General features: G+C 47.9%; 1 pseudogene across 1 annotated transcript in view; it reads right to left on the bottom strand.

The window, feature by feature from the left end:
* LOC144164660 (histone-lysine N-methyltransferase SMYD3-like) overlaps positions 1-12640 on the bottom strand; it is a 65166-nt pseudogene that overhangs the window by 9054 nt on the left and 43472 nt on the right. Inside the window, exons 7-10 of the transcript XR_013321217.1 lie at positions 11453-11561; positions 11269-11370; positions 6945-7026; positions 2333-2519 (exon numbers count right to left, since the gene is read on the bottom strand). The product of XR_013321217.1 is annotated as a histone-lysine N-methyltransferase SMYD3-like (transcript). The remainder of the gene's footprint in view (positions 1-2332; positions 2520-6944; positions 7027-11268; positions 11371-11452; positions 11562-12640) is intronic.

Below are 12640 nucleotides of genomic sequence, written 5' to 3'. Positions count from 1 at the left end.
GCCACTTAAGAGGGCAGTACAAGCCTCTCCATGACGAAGAGAACCAAATGCATGACATTTGTCCATGCTCGTCCTGGTAAGATGTTGGGTCACATGATCGAACTCAAGAGAAAAATAACAAAGAAAAGTGACTATTTGGTTCATTACAGCGCTGATTGAAGTCGAGCATGACGAATGAGTGAATCGGCGACATCGGTGCGCTCCGCGGTTATCAGGCGTAGCGCTTCGCTGCACTTATGTGTCATACAAGCGATTGTATCGGCCGTCTTTTTTTCTGATCACGCCATAAACTTGTAACGTAGCAGCAGACGATGGCGCGGCGGCGGTGGCGGCAGGGAAGGTGATAACGCAACAAAGCTTGCATTGAAGCAGAGAGCCCAGCTATGTTACTAAAAGCGATTGAAAGAAAGAAATAGATACGGTAAAAAATTGTGTGATGTTCTTGAGCTCGACATCCGCCTTTCGCTCGCTTTTGGATCAACGTTACTCGATCGCCTTGTGGTGTTGACGCCAAATGTAACCTCCAGAAATGTGTTTTTCTTGTCAGCCTCAGCTACCGTCCTAATTTTTATAGTACATGCCAAGTGTTTTGATATCTTTCTTGCACAATATTTGATACCTTGGTAGCGACCTTTATGAGTGACTCGTCAGATTACACTGCATGTCGTCATAACTATAGGTGCAGCACGTCACTGATTGCTTACGTCGGCCTTACGCAAAAAAAAACATGGGCGAGTTGCCGGCAATTTGTGCAGTCGAGAATAGGGCCCTCATCATACTAATATATACTAGAGTGAAATCTGTCGCAACAGTCGTGGGCCGCTGTGGGCGGCGCCATTGCCGCTAGCGACGTTCCTCACCTACTTGGCTTAGCTAGCCATATGGCTTCTTTTTTGTCTCGAATCCAAAATCAACAAGAAAGGGACACATTTTTTTATTGTTCATCGTGCATGAAGCTTCTACATAATCACTGACAAATTAATCTTTTTGGAGGTTCAATTTCATAATAACAAAACAAATTTGATGAACCTTCTAAAGTAATAGTGTTGCGTTTTGGCAGCCAGACCCAACTTTTCAGCCTGTTCATGAGCCATGCCAAAGTCAAGTGGAACGTGCCTGCCCGGTACATGACGGAACGCTCGCTGAAGCGCGGCTCCCTTAGACAGTGGCGTCAGATTTCCCTCTAGTATGTATTAGTATGAAACTCTATGCGTTCAAAAGGTGTCTCCACCATGTACGGGAAAGCCGTTTTTTTTTTGTTTTCATTTCCGCCTTGTACTATCGTCATTATCGCTCGCTTCGCTTGGCCTTGGCAGTTTCACGCTCCCCTTTTCTCATCGCGATTTGCTTGACCACGTCGGGCTTATCTCGCGCGCGCAAGGCGTGGGGCTGGCGCCGGACCGCACTGGTGTCGCGTAGCGCGCGGCGCTTGGCTGGCGGGCTGGCTCGGACGCATGGAGGGGAGGGGGCGCAACATAAACGTGGCTTTTTTAAGCTTGGGATTTCAGCTAAAGCTTCGTAAATCACGGCAGAACGCCCGAAAATACAGAAGTTTAAATGAGTTCTTAGCCCACCTGTTGCGTGAGATCGCCTACTAGGCCGGCATTTACCCGCACCTCGATCGTACGACACCTCGGTCATACGACACTTTCTCGCGGTCCTTTGAAAGTCGTATTATGGGGGTTCCACTAAAATATTCAGTCCCACGCCTCTCGCATAATCCATTGCTACGTCAACCCCCATTCGGACGTTTTCGGTCGCGTAGCTCGGGTCGTCGTTCTCGGTGTACTCTTTAGTATTTTCCCTCATTTGCTATACATATCCAATAGTGCTTGGACATAAGTTGAGGCTCTGGGAATAAACTCGTACTAGTCCTATCGCACATACTCGTTCTATCAAGCGAGACGAACTATCCCTGACGGCGAGTATCTTTACGTGGCTGAACGAGTACATGCTTTTCACCTCCTCAGCATCCTCGAAGGGGCTCAGGAAATGCGCCCCCTAATTTTTTCTACCCCCGCTATCATTGCATTCTTCCTATGTTACCCTGCCCGCATAAGCACCTCGGCAACCAACATGTACGCTTCGCTCGAAAAAAAAATTCTTCCTGGTGTTTGCCTTTGTGCCATACCTGCTGGGATTGTGTTTTGGAATTTTCAATGAATGTTTGTCTGAATCAATGCCGTGTGCTTGTCCTCTTTCGCTACAGCTCCGTGAGTTCGGATGTGCGGCTACGTCGATGCGGTGCTTCCACAGGACATCCCCCCCCCCCCCCCCCCCCGAAAGCTTAATACCCATGGGAAGGGCGCGCTGTGGTGGGCTGCCAACTCGCCTCATGATCTCCATGGCCTGCAGCGCGTAGCTGATTGCTGTTGCGTGCATGGCCAGTCTGGAGAAGCACTGGAAGCCCAGCACGAAGGCCTCCACCTTGGCTACGTCGTTGGACGCCAGCTCCGTGCCCTGGCACTCGAGGATCTCGCGGCAGCGGTCCGCGATGCGTTCCACGTCTTCCTTGCTCTCTGCCGACGAAAAAGGGGGGGAGCTCCATCAATTCCCTTCCCACCGCATACATGTCGGGGTTAGTATAAAATATTGCTGCACATTTGTTAGACTAACCCAGCTACGCGTACAATCGGTGAACCCAGTGTAGTCACTTCAAAGCGAGATGCTTTGGGCGGGGTGTTGCAAGAATAAAGAAACCTATTTGAAAAGTAAATGGATGGCTTGATTTGCTCAAAATCTGCACGCAGGTCGCATTTAATGCTCGTTTTTTTCTAAATTTGGCAACTAACAGCGGTGCCCTGGTTGTTATTGTTTAATTTAATGAAAACCCGTTTTCGTTTATGGACATAGGTTAAGCCTTTTTTCACATGTATTCGAAAATGGGAAACATTAATTCGGTAGACGTTTCTCTCATTGGCGAAATAAAACAGGTTCCTAATCGATTACTTGGCGTCGTTAGCGTCACTTTTAAGCAACATAGACTATAACAGGCCGTGCAAACCTTCAGTGCAATATAGAACACGGTTTTCCCGAGAATAACATTGAAAGTGGATGGTCGTAACACCGTTTACAAGTCATAACACCGTGTTGATAGATTATTTACAATCTGCCATTATAGTACTACCATTGCAATTATATTGGGATCGTCTAAGAGTCGTAAATATCATTTGACTCATGCGCTGGATACATCGAACTCAAACCTTTTGCGGCACATCATAGCGACCTAGCGCAGAGCACTTAAAAAATGCGGGATTAGGGGCAAATCCCCTTAGGGGCTCGGGCTGTCGGCGTCTAATGCCGGCGTCGTAACCGTCGTCTTATGTAGTCACCGTGCTAAAACACCGGGACACTCGTTTACGCCTCGCGCTGGGACGCTTCGTAACGTTTACGGCTCGCGCTAGAACTCTTCGTGCTTCAAAGACGCGAGACGCTTTACAGAAAAGCTGCTTACCTCTACCCCCAAAGGTTTCATTTCCGTTGGCAAAAATGCCAAGGCGCCGAGAATACACTTATACACTGCATGGTGGTACGTTCACTTCTCCCCAGGTTTCACATTAGTGGAGATGGCCAGGGATTTTTTGCAATGCGGCTGAATGACCGGTCGCTGCGTCCAAGGGGACATACCTGGCGAATAGCTATGCCGATAGTAGGTTAGGGACGAGCTATGTGGGACATCATGCGATGCAAAATGTCACGGTGCAGACACCGTTGTTGAAGTCACAGCCTTGTCACTGGGCTATTTTGCTCGCTGAATTTAATGAGCAAGCTGATCGGCAGCGGTTGCTCAGAGGATTCCCGCATATAAGTCCTCAACCGCGAGCAGCCCTTTAAAACCTTTCATGTCAAGCTTTCTTCGCATACTGATCCCTGTATCAAGGACCCTGCTGGATGTCTGACTTTTAATCTATCTGCTACAGGACTGTAAAGTGTGCCCCACAGCACAAAGAGTATTATAGAGGAGAATCAGACTGCACGGTTTATGCAAAGTACATTTCCTTACTCGCGCTACTCGCACAAAAATATTTATTTCCCGTTAGTAACCAAGCATGCTTACATGTAGATGCGCGTGAGGTAATAGGGAATAATTCTCCCAATCCACAGAATGCTTCGCACTTAAAGACAGTCATCTGATATAAATTCTGTGTGGGATTTTTTTTTCTCATTTTTTCTAACATCTGAAATACTCTTACAGCATGTTTAATAAGAGTGTCCAGTCCTTCGATTGGGTGACCATGAAATACCCGAGCCAAATGTTACTATTCTACGTGCAGAACGTAAGAGCTCGCTCAAAAGACATTTTTTTTTCTTTTTTTAAAGACCTACCATCATTTGCGCGCACATCTGACATTAAAGAAGCGATGTCGCCGCTGGTTGCGGGCTTCCTTTCAGATGTAGCGATAAAAGAATTTGGTGGCTCAATTACATAAAATCGCAACGAAATGAAAGCAGGGACTTAAAAAGGTACAGGTGCCGCTTTCCCGTTTATGAGAGCTTTTTTTTCCTGGTTGTTCTGGAGCTCATGAGTGTTATGCAAAGCATTTACGGGCGGGATAGCTTGCTTTGTGCGCAGTTTAAAGTTTATAAGATTGTTATAACAGGTTTTGTATACATGGAAGTTATCAACCATAACTGTATGGGCGGCAACTTTTGACGATGAATTACGCAAAAGTTAATGAACGTTCTGCGGCCTGTTTCGGCAACGCTTGTCATCGCTAAATGGGGAAAATCACCTTTCTGAAATATTTTTATTAGATGCTCGTAAACCGCCTGCATCTCGATCGAAACTGCTGGTAATGTCTGCTGCGAAGAGGAAATTGCAGTGTTCCGTTCTTTGCTGAACTGTAGCTTTCGAACTGCTTCCAGGCGAAAAGGAAAGATAGGAAGCCTTGCATCAAGATCACTGCTCGTCCCTGTAATAAGAGTGCGGCCGCCACAATGCGCTACTGCTTACAAAGGTGAGCATTCAATCTTCTGCGATGGTGGTACGGTGGCACAGCTGGCAGTTACGATGCCCAGACACGACCCAGACACGACCTCTGACACGACCCAGAGTTCCCAGACACGACCTCTGTTGACGCGGTAGCTAAGTCACTACTTCGAGCGTGCCAGCAAGAACGTGCGTGCATGTTTTCGGATTGCCCCTTTACCTAAAACTGGATGTCAATACAAAACCTTCGGCTGATTCATCGGGCTCGTTGAATGTGTGATCATCATGAAGCTGCCGTGGCAGCATGCCACCATACTGATTGTGTCAGCAAGAAACCGTAACGTACATCGATCAACGGTGTCAACGTACAGCTCTCCCTTTACACGGTACTTGCAAGCATAACTTGCATTCATCCCGATGCGGGAGACAGACCTTCAAAAGTGGCGGATACAGTATATGGCAAGTCGTTCGCCTTAAGATACGACACTTTACCCTGTCTTGGTGACCCGCTGCAGGCCCAAAAGGGGTGTCCCGTGGCTGAGAGTGGTTCCCTGTTCTGCCTAGCGGCGTGTCCAAGGTGCACGTCGTCTAAAGGCCTGTGACGGGATGGCGGCAGAGCTGGCCCGGATGCTCCCTGCCTTATGACGATGGTTATGATAACTAGTGGTCATACCCTCACGAAATGGGAATGGCTGGACGGGCTGTGTGTGTGGGACTTTTATGTCTGCGGTTAGGTCGTTATCGAACGAATGTATGTCGCACACGCTGCAGCTCCAGTCTAAATGACGATCGAGAGAGTCTCTTCGGAACCTGGCGTGCGCGCACTTGAACTCTCCCGGTTAAGTTGGCACCTTGGCACTGAAGGCGCTTTGCGGCGTTCTGTGACTCGCCCTATGCACCGTGGGTTCTCCCTCGCCGCTTACATGCCGTCTCGCGGGCACGTTTGTCGAATGCCGCATTAGTATCGGCACGCCACCAACAATCACACTCGCGTGGCTATTACCTAGCCCAGTTCCTATCACGGTTTTCTTTGTGAGTAGGCTTCACTGTGCAAAATATATTGTGGGAAAGCCAGCTTACAAGGATCAAGTTCACGCCGACCTTTTTAAAGTCAGCTTCACTTCTAAACACAAATGCTTTGCTGGCGAGGAGCTTTTTCAGGTGCAATATAAGCCGTCTTATATCAAAATATGAAGGCCCTAGGACCTTACCAGTGCAAGCTTGGTTTTTGTAACCTAACCAAGCTCACATCGATCGCGTAAAAGTCGACTTAACTTATAAATACAAATGCAAAGGGCTAGGAATGCACTTTTACAGGGCAATATAAGCCGTATTATATCAAAATATCAAAGATAGAGCCTTATCCAGGTAAGGTTTGTTTTGCTTAGCTGGCGTTTTTGCGTGTTTTGCGCGAACGACATTATTTACCATCCCTTCCTTGAGAAAGTTGAGAGAAGCGCGAAAGCTATAAGTGCGTCCAACCTTTGCTAATAGCGCGTGCAATCGATCGCCAAACCTTCAAAAGGCTCAAATCACAAACGAAGAACGAACCCATGCGACGATTGTTCGCGTACTAAGTACACGCATGTACGAACGGGCTAAATGTATACTGATACGTGCTAATTATGAGATAAAGGTATGCTATCGTACTCCTTCTTCATGATCGATGCGTGTATTGTCTTATCTGGAACCGTTACTTTTGTGCAATTTTAAAGTAACCGTTTCTACACAATGGAAGCCCGGTTTCACGCACGCGCCGTTTGTAAGGAAATCTTGGAGCTATTCAGTCGACCAACCGGTCTACGGGGAAATACATTAGTTTTTTGACAAAACGCCACCGGCCCCACTGAGAAAGCTTTCGCTTTAAAAATCCCGCATCCTAGCCATAGACAGCTTTGCTGTAAGAAAAAACGCGTTTATTTTTCACAATAACTGCACCGGCCTGCAAAGCACGGCAGGCTGGATGCGGGACGCGTCATGGTCGCTCGAATGGCGAGTATGTCCGTGCACTCACCTGTCTTCTCCAAGTCCAGCTGCAGGTTGCGGATGCACTCAGTGAGCCCGCTCCACTTTTCGCAAAGCGGCTCCTTTGCACCCTGAAACAAGTGCAGGTATATTTCGGCAATGTGTGAGTTCACCGTAGCCGAACAAAGGCAGACGTGCTCCGGAAGGGCGGTTGTAGGAGCGTGTGCTCATTTCACCCGGGAATCTTGTTTCAATTCAGCGTGATGCATATATCAGGTGTCGCCGTTTCTAGCGGCGGATGGGGCTGCTAGCGTTAACCTTTGAAAGGTGGTATAAGGGAACAGTCTCCGCCGCGGGAGGAAAATACGATGCATGTTTAGAGAACAACGTTACGGTATGTGCTCCCGGGCAACTTTTTATTTTTCTCTTTCTTAGTAGGCCACTGGCCCCTCCGCGAAGGAATTCTAATCCCGAAACTTCTAGAGCGCGTTCATCCCCTGACGTGTATTTAAAAGCCAACTCAGAAAGCACGAGCGTTCGCACAGACGCACAGGACCCAGCTCAGTCTCCGCCACGGGAAGAAAATACGCTGCGTGTTTTGATATGTGCCCCTGGGTAACTTTTGATTTTCCGATGCACCACCGTGCGTTGCAGCGGTGGCGTAGAAGTAGAGAGTAGAGGCATAGTATCCGCCCCGCGTGTAGAAAGACCATGGTTCGAATCCCGGTGCCGGACAATTCCCCCCCCCCCCCCCCCCAAAAAAAAAAAAAAACCGTGCAATTATGGAATTCCAGTTGGGGCTTGGGGTGCGGTCTGACCCCGGCGACCATTGCCCGTAACGCACTCCCTCACCAGAGCAGGATTGGCCACCCTGGTGTAGTAACGGCCCCAACCTCCCATGAATACGCCAATTAACCCTCGGCCCTCAGTCCCCAGTGGCTACGAAGCAACTGGCCACGGCGGCGGTCAGACCTGTGACGCAGCAGAGGGGGCTAAGAATACCTGGAGCCGGACAGGCCGCCATTGGAATCTGAACCTGGCAACGTTTAACGCGCGAACCTTATCTAGCGAAGCAAGTCTCGAGGTGTTGTTCGAGGAATTAAAGGACATCAAATGGGATGTCATAGGGCTTAGTGAGGTTAGGAGAACAGGTGAAGCTTTTACGGTGCCGAAAAATGGACACGTTCTATGTTACCGTGTTCTAGAGGACAGAAGAGAACTGCGCGTGGGATTTCTAGTCAATAAAAGCATATCTGGCAACATAGAAGAATACCATAGCATTAACAAAAGGGCAGCAGGTCTTGTAATTAGGCTCAATAGGAGGTACAAGCTCATGCTGGTACAGGGCTATGCCCCCACATCCAGCCATGACGACCAGGTAGTGGAACGCTTCTATGAAGATGTGGGATCGGCAATGTCTAAAGTAAGAACACAGTATGCCGTAGTTATGAGAGATTTCAATGCTAAAGTAGGCGAGCATCAGGCTGGAGACAAGGCAGTTGGGAACTATGGTCTGGGCTGTAGATATAGAAGGGGGGACCTACTAGTTGAGTTTGCAGAACGGAATAACCTACGCATAATGAATACCTTTTGTAAACAGGAGAGCTGGAAGGGGACGTGGAGGAGCCCGAATGAAGAGCACAAAAATGAAATAGACCTTATATTATGCGATAACCCTGGCGTCGTGAAGGATGTGGAAGTGCTCGGAAGGGTAAGGGGTAGTGACCAACGTATGGTAAGACCTCGAATTAAGCTAGATTTGAGGAGGGACCGTAACAAGCTAGTACGAAAGAAGCCGATTAATGAGCTAACAGTAAGGCATAAAGTAGAAGAATTCAGGATCGCGCTGCAGAACCGATACTCAGCTCTTGCCGACGAAGTCGAGCTTACGACACAGGAAGCCAGCGACAACCTTACACGCATTATCACGGAGTGTGCAGTAGAAGTCGGGGGCACGATGGCTAGACAGGATACTGATAAACTTTCCCAGGAGACGAAAGATCTAATTAGGAAACGGCAAACCATGACAATCTCCACCTGAGCTGAAAGACCGTGGTTCGAATCCCGGTGCCGGACAATCCCCCCCCCCCCCCCCCCCCCCAAAAAAAAAAAAAAAAAAAAAAACCCTGCAATTATGGAATTCCAGTTGGGGCTTGGGGTGCGGTCTGACCCCGGCGACCATTGCCCGTTACGACACAGGAAGCCAGCGACAACCTTACACGCATTATCACGGAGTGTGCAGTAGAAGTCGGGGGCACGATGGCTAGACAGGATACTGGTAAACGTTCCCAGGAGACGAAAGATCTAATTAGGAAACGGCAAACCATGACAATCTCCACCTGAGCTGACAGAGTAGAACTAGCGCAGCTTTCGAAGTTAATCATAAGTGTAAGACAGCTGACATACGGAAGTATAATATGGAGAGGATAGAATACGCTGTAAAGAACGGAGGTAGCTTGAAAGCAGTAGAGGCGTCTTGGCGTGGGGAAAAATCAGATGTATGCACTTAAAGATAAGCAAGGCAATGTCATCACAAATAGGGATAACATAGTCACAGTGGCTGAGGAGTTCTATAGGGATCAGTACAGTAGCCGGCCCACCCAGGATAATGCCGAACGAGAAAGTAGTTCAGAGGAGATAGACATCCCACCAGTAACTACCGAAGAAGTAAGGAAGGCTTTGAAAGAAATGAAAGGGGGCAAAGCACCTGGTGAGGATCAGATAACAGCAGACCTCTTTGAAGGATGGCGGAGAAATTGTACTTGAAAAACTGGCAAACCTGTATACGCAATGCCTAATGACCGCAATGGTACCGGAATCTTGGAAGAACGCGAACATCATCCTAATCCATAAGAAAGGCGACATGAAGGACTTGAAAAATTACAGGCCGATCAGCTTACTGTCAGTCGTCTACAAGGTACTTACCAAGGTAATCGCTAACAGAATTTTTTCAACCTTAGATTTCAGTCAACCTAAAGAACAAGCAGGGTTCCGTAAAGGTTATTCAACAATTGACCATATTCACACGATCAATCCGGTGATAGAGAAGTGCGCTGAGTATTCTGAACCCCTATATATAGCCTTCATAGATTATGAAAAAGCATTTGGCTCGGTCGAAACCCTAGCAGTTATTCAGGCATTACGGAACCAGGGGGTAGATGAGCATTATGTAAAAATACTAAAGAATATCTACGATGGGTCCACAGCGACAATCATCCTCCATAAGGAGAACAGTAAAATACCTATAAGGAAGGGCGTCAGACAAGGAGGCACAATCTCCCCAATGTTATTCACAGCATGTCTACAAGAAGTATTCAGAACGTTGGATTAGGACCAGGTGGGAGTAAGGGTTAATGGAGAATACCTCAGTAACCTCAGATTTGCTGATGATGTTGCCTTGCTCAGTAACTCGGGGGACGAATTGCAAAGCATGCTTTCCGCACTAGAGGAACGGAGTAGAACCGTGGGCCTGAAAAAAATATGCAGAAAACTAGAGTAATGATCAATAACCTCGGGACAGCACAACAGTTTGGGATAGGGCGCGAGGTAGTGGAAGTGGTATAAGAATATATCTACTTAGGCCAAGTTGTGACCCCAGATCCCAACCATGAGGCAGAGATAATTAGAAGGATCAGAATGGGGTGGAGTGCATACGGCGGACATTCTCAGATAATGAATAGCAGCCTAACATTGTCCCTAAAGAAGAAAGTGTATGACAGCTGCATCTTACCGTACTCAAATACGGGGCAGAAACTTGGAGGCTCACTAAGAGGGTTCAACTTAAATTGAGAACGACTCAGAGGGCAACGGAGCGGAAAATGATAGGTGTAACATTAAGGGACAAGAAGAGAGCGGAGTGGGTCAGGGAGCAAACTGGTGTTAAAGACATATTAGTAGAAATTAAGAAGAAGAAATGGACTTGGGCAGGGCATTTAATGCGCAGGCAAGATAACCGTTGGTCACTAAGGGTAGCAGAGTGGATTCCTAGAGAAGGCAAGCGTAGTAGGGGGTGGCAGAAAGTTAGATGGGCGGATGAGATCAAGAAGTTTGCAGGGATAAATTGGTCAAAGTTGGCACAGGACCGGGGTAATTGGAGAATAATGGGAGAGGCCTTTGCCCTGCAGTGGGCGTAGATAGGCTGGTGATGATGATGTTGATGATGGTAAGGGAATTGAAACATGTCGCGGTCACTACACAAGAAGCAGGCCGAGATTGTGTTTCTGTGTGATGCCACATTGACGAGATCTGATGTATCGTGGGTCTGAGAACCTGTAGACCGTTATAATGGGCGGTGCCAGAATGTATTCGATGTATTCGCACATTCCAGCGGTTATCCGCGTGCGTGTTACAACCGTGATGTGGCTGTGACGTACCTCTTGACAGAGGACGCAGTTGCAAGTGAAGTAGTACTGTCTCTGGAGCGCAGCTACCCGGTCTTCCGTCATCAGCAGCTTGTCCACGTAGCAGATGTATATCTGGTCGGAAGAGGCGCACCGTCACACGTGCGGGTTTGATGCAAGCAATTGCGAGCACCGTTGCGCGAGTGCGCATGTGTACCTCTCTCACACTGTCCACGCTAAGGCTTCTGGTGGCTCTTACTGTGAGACGCGTTCCCTCGAACACGTAGGACGCGTCCGGGTCGCAGGAATGGTCGAAGATGGAGGCCCTGGAAGCGATTTGCGAAAAGATTACCTCTGGCGGATATGCACCCATCAAGACTGCGGCGACTTCTCTAGAAAGCGCTTCTACGAAATTACATTTGCAGTTGACGTTACATTTATTATGAGGCAGGGTTCTGGGGTTACGCGTTTTGGGGCTCATACCACGACGGAACCCCTCCTTCTGGCGTCGTGATTTGAATCACTCAATAGCTTAAAGGGGATCGTCGTAGTGCTCCCATAACCCCATTGCGGGCCGAGTGAGCCTTGTACGGCTCTGCCGAGCCCATGGCGTGGACGACGCAGTAATGATTGCAGTTAAGATTGAATAAGCTGTGACATTGGGCACCGGCCTTTCCACTTTACAAACAGCTTGTCTCGAAAATTTTGCGGAGAAGATTTGTATATTGATCTGAGCACCACGTGGCGTTTCTATACACCTAACTTCGCCGCCGGTCAATTTGGTAGTTTCGTGTGGTGTGTCAGGAAACCTCTGCAGAATAAATTAGTCCGCGTGAGGGCCTGTATTCGTATACAACGTTTATTAGTATTGAGCGTAATTTAGACACAAATCATCAGTGAGCAGAATTTCTTAGGTCGAGCATTCGTTGACTTCAGAAGCTTGCCACAAGTTTCTCAGGGATAATGTAAAGATTTTGGCGGCGTTATTATCGCAACTACTTATTGCGTCAGGTCTGATAATTTATGGCATACTACAATGCACGTTTATGCGGGCAATACACTGACCCATGCTCATACACAAAACTGTTCATTTGGCAGCCATCGCTGTTAGCAGAGTGTCAACACGAATAGGACGAGACTGCTTTTAACACCGATACGCAAATCAGCCGTACACAAGTTATATTTATAGATGACAGATAGCAGCGGTGGTGCGTAAGTCTCCTCGCTAGAAGATGCCAGCGCGAGTTTGGCAGGCAAATTTTACGATACATGACATAGGACGGGATTGAGAGCATTACGTCAAAACTAAAGGGGCACCGAAAGGACTAAGGCATTATTTATGTGTGTATAATAGACGTACTCATTTTTAGTGCCGGAAGAATTAGTGCTGTGTCAAATATTTCTA

The sequence above is a fragment of the Haemaphysalis longicornis genome, unplaced genomic scaffold (genome assembly GCF_048455015.1).
Source record: "Haemaphysalis longicornis isolate Haplotype H1 unplaced genomic scaffold, Haemaphysalis longicornis Haplotype H1 scaffold_1, whole genome shotgun sequence".
In the NCBI taxonomy this organism is placed as follows: Eukaryota; Metazoa; Arthropoda; class Arachnida; order Ixodida; family Ixodidae; genus Haemaphysalis; species Haemaphysalis longicornis.
Note: the sequence above shows the minus strand (reverse complement) of the source record. Positions and strands in the feature narration are given on the sequence as shown.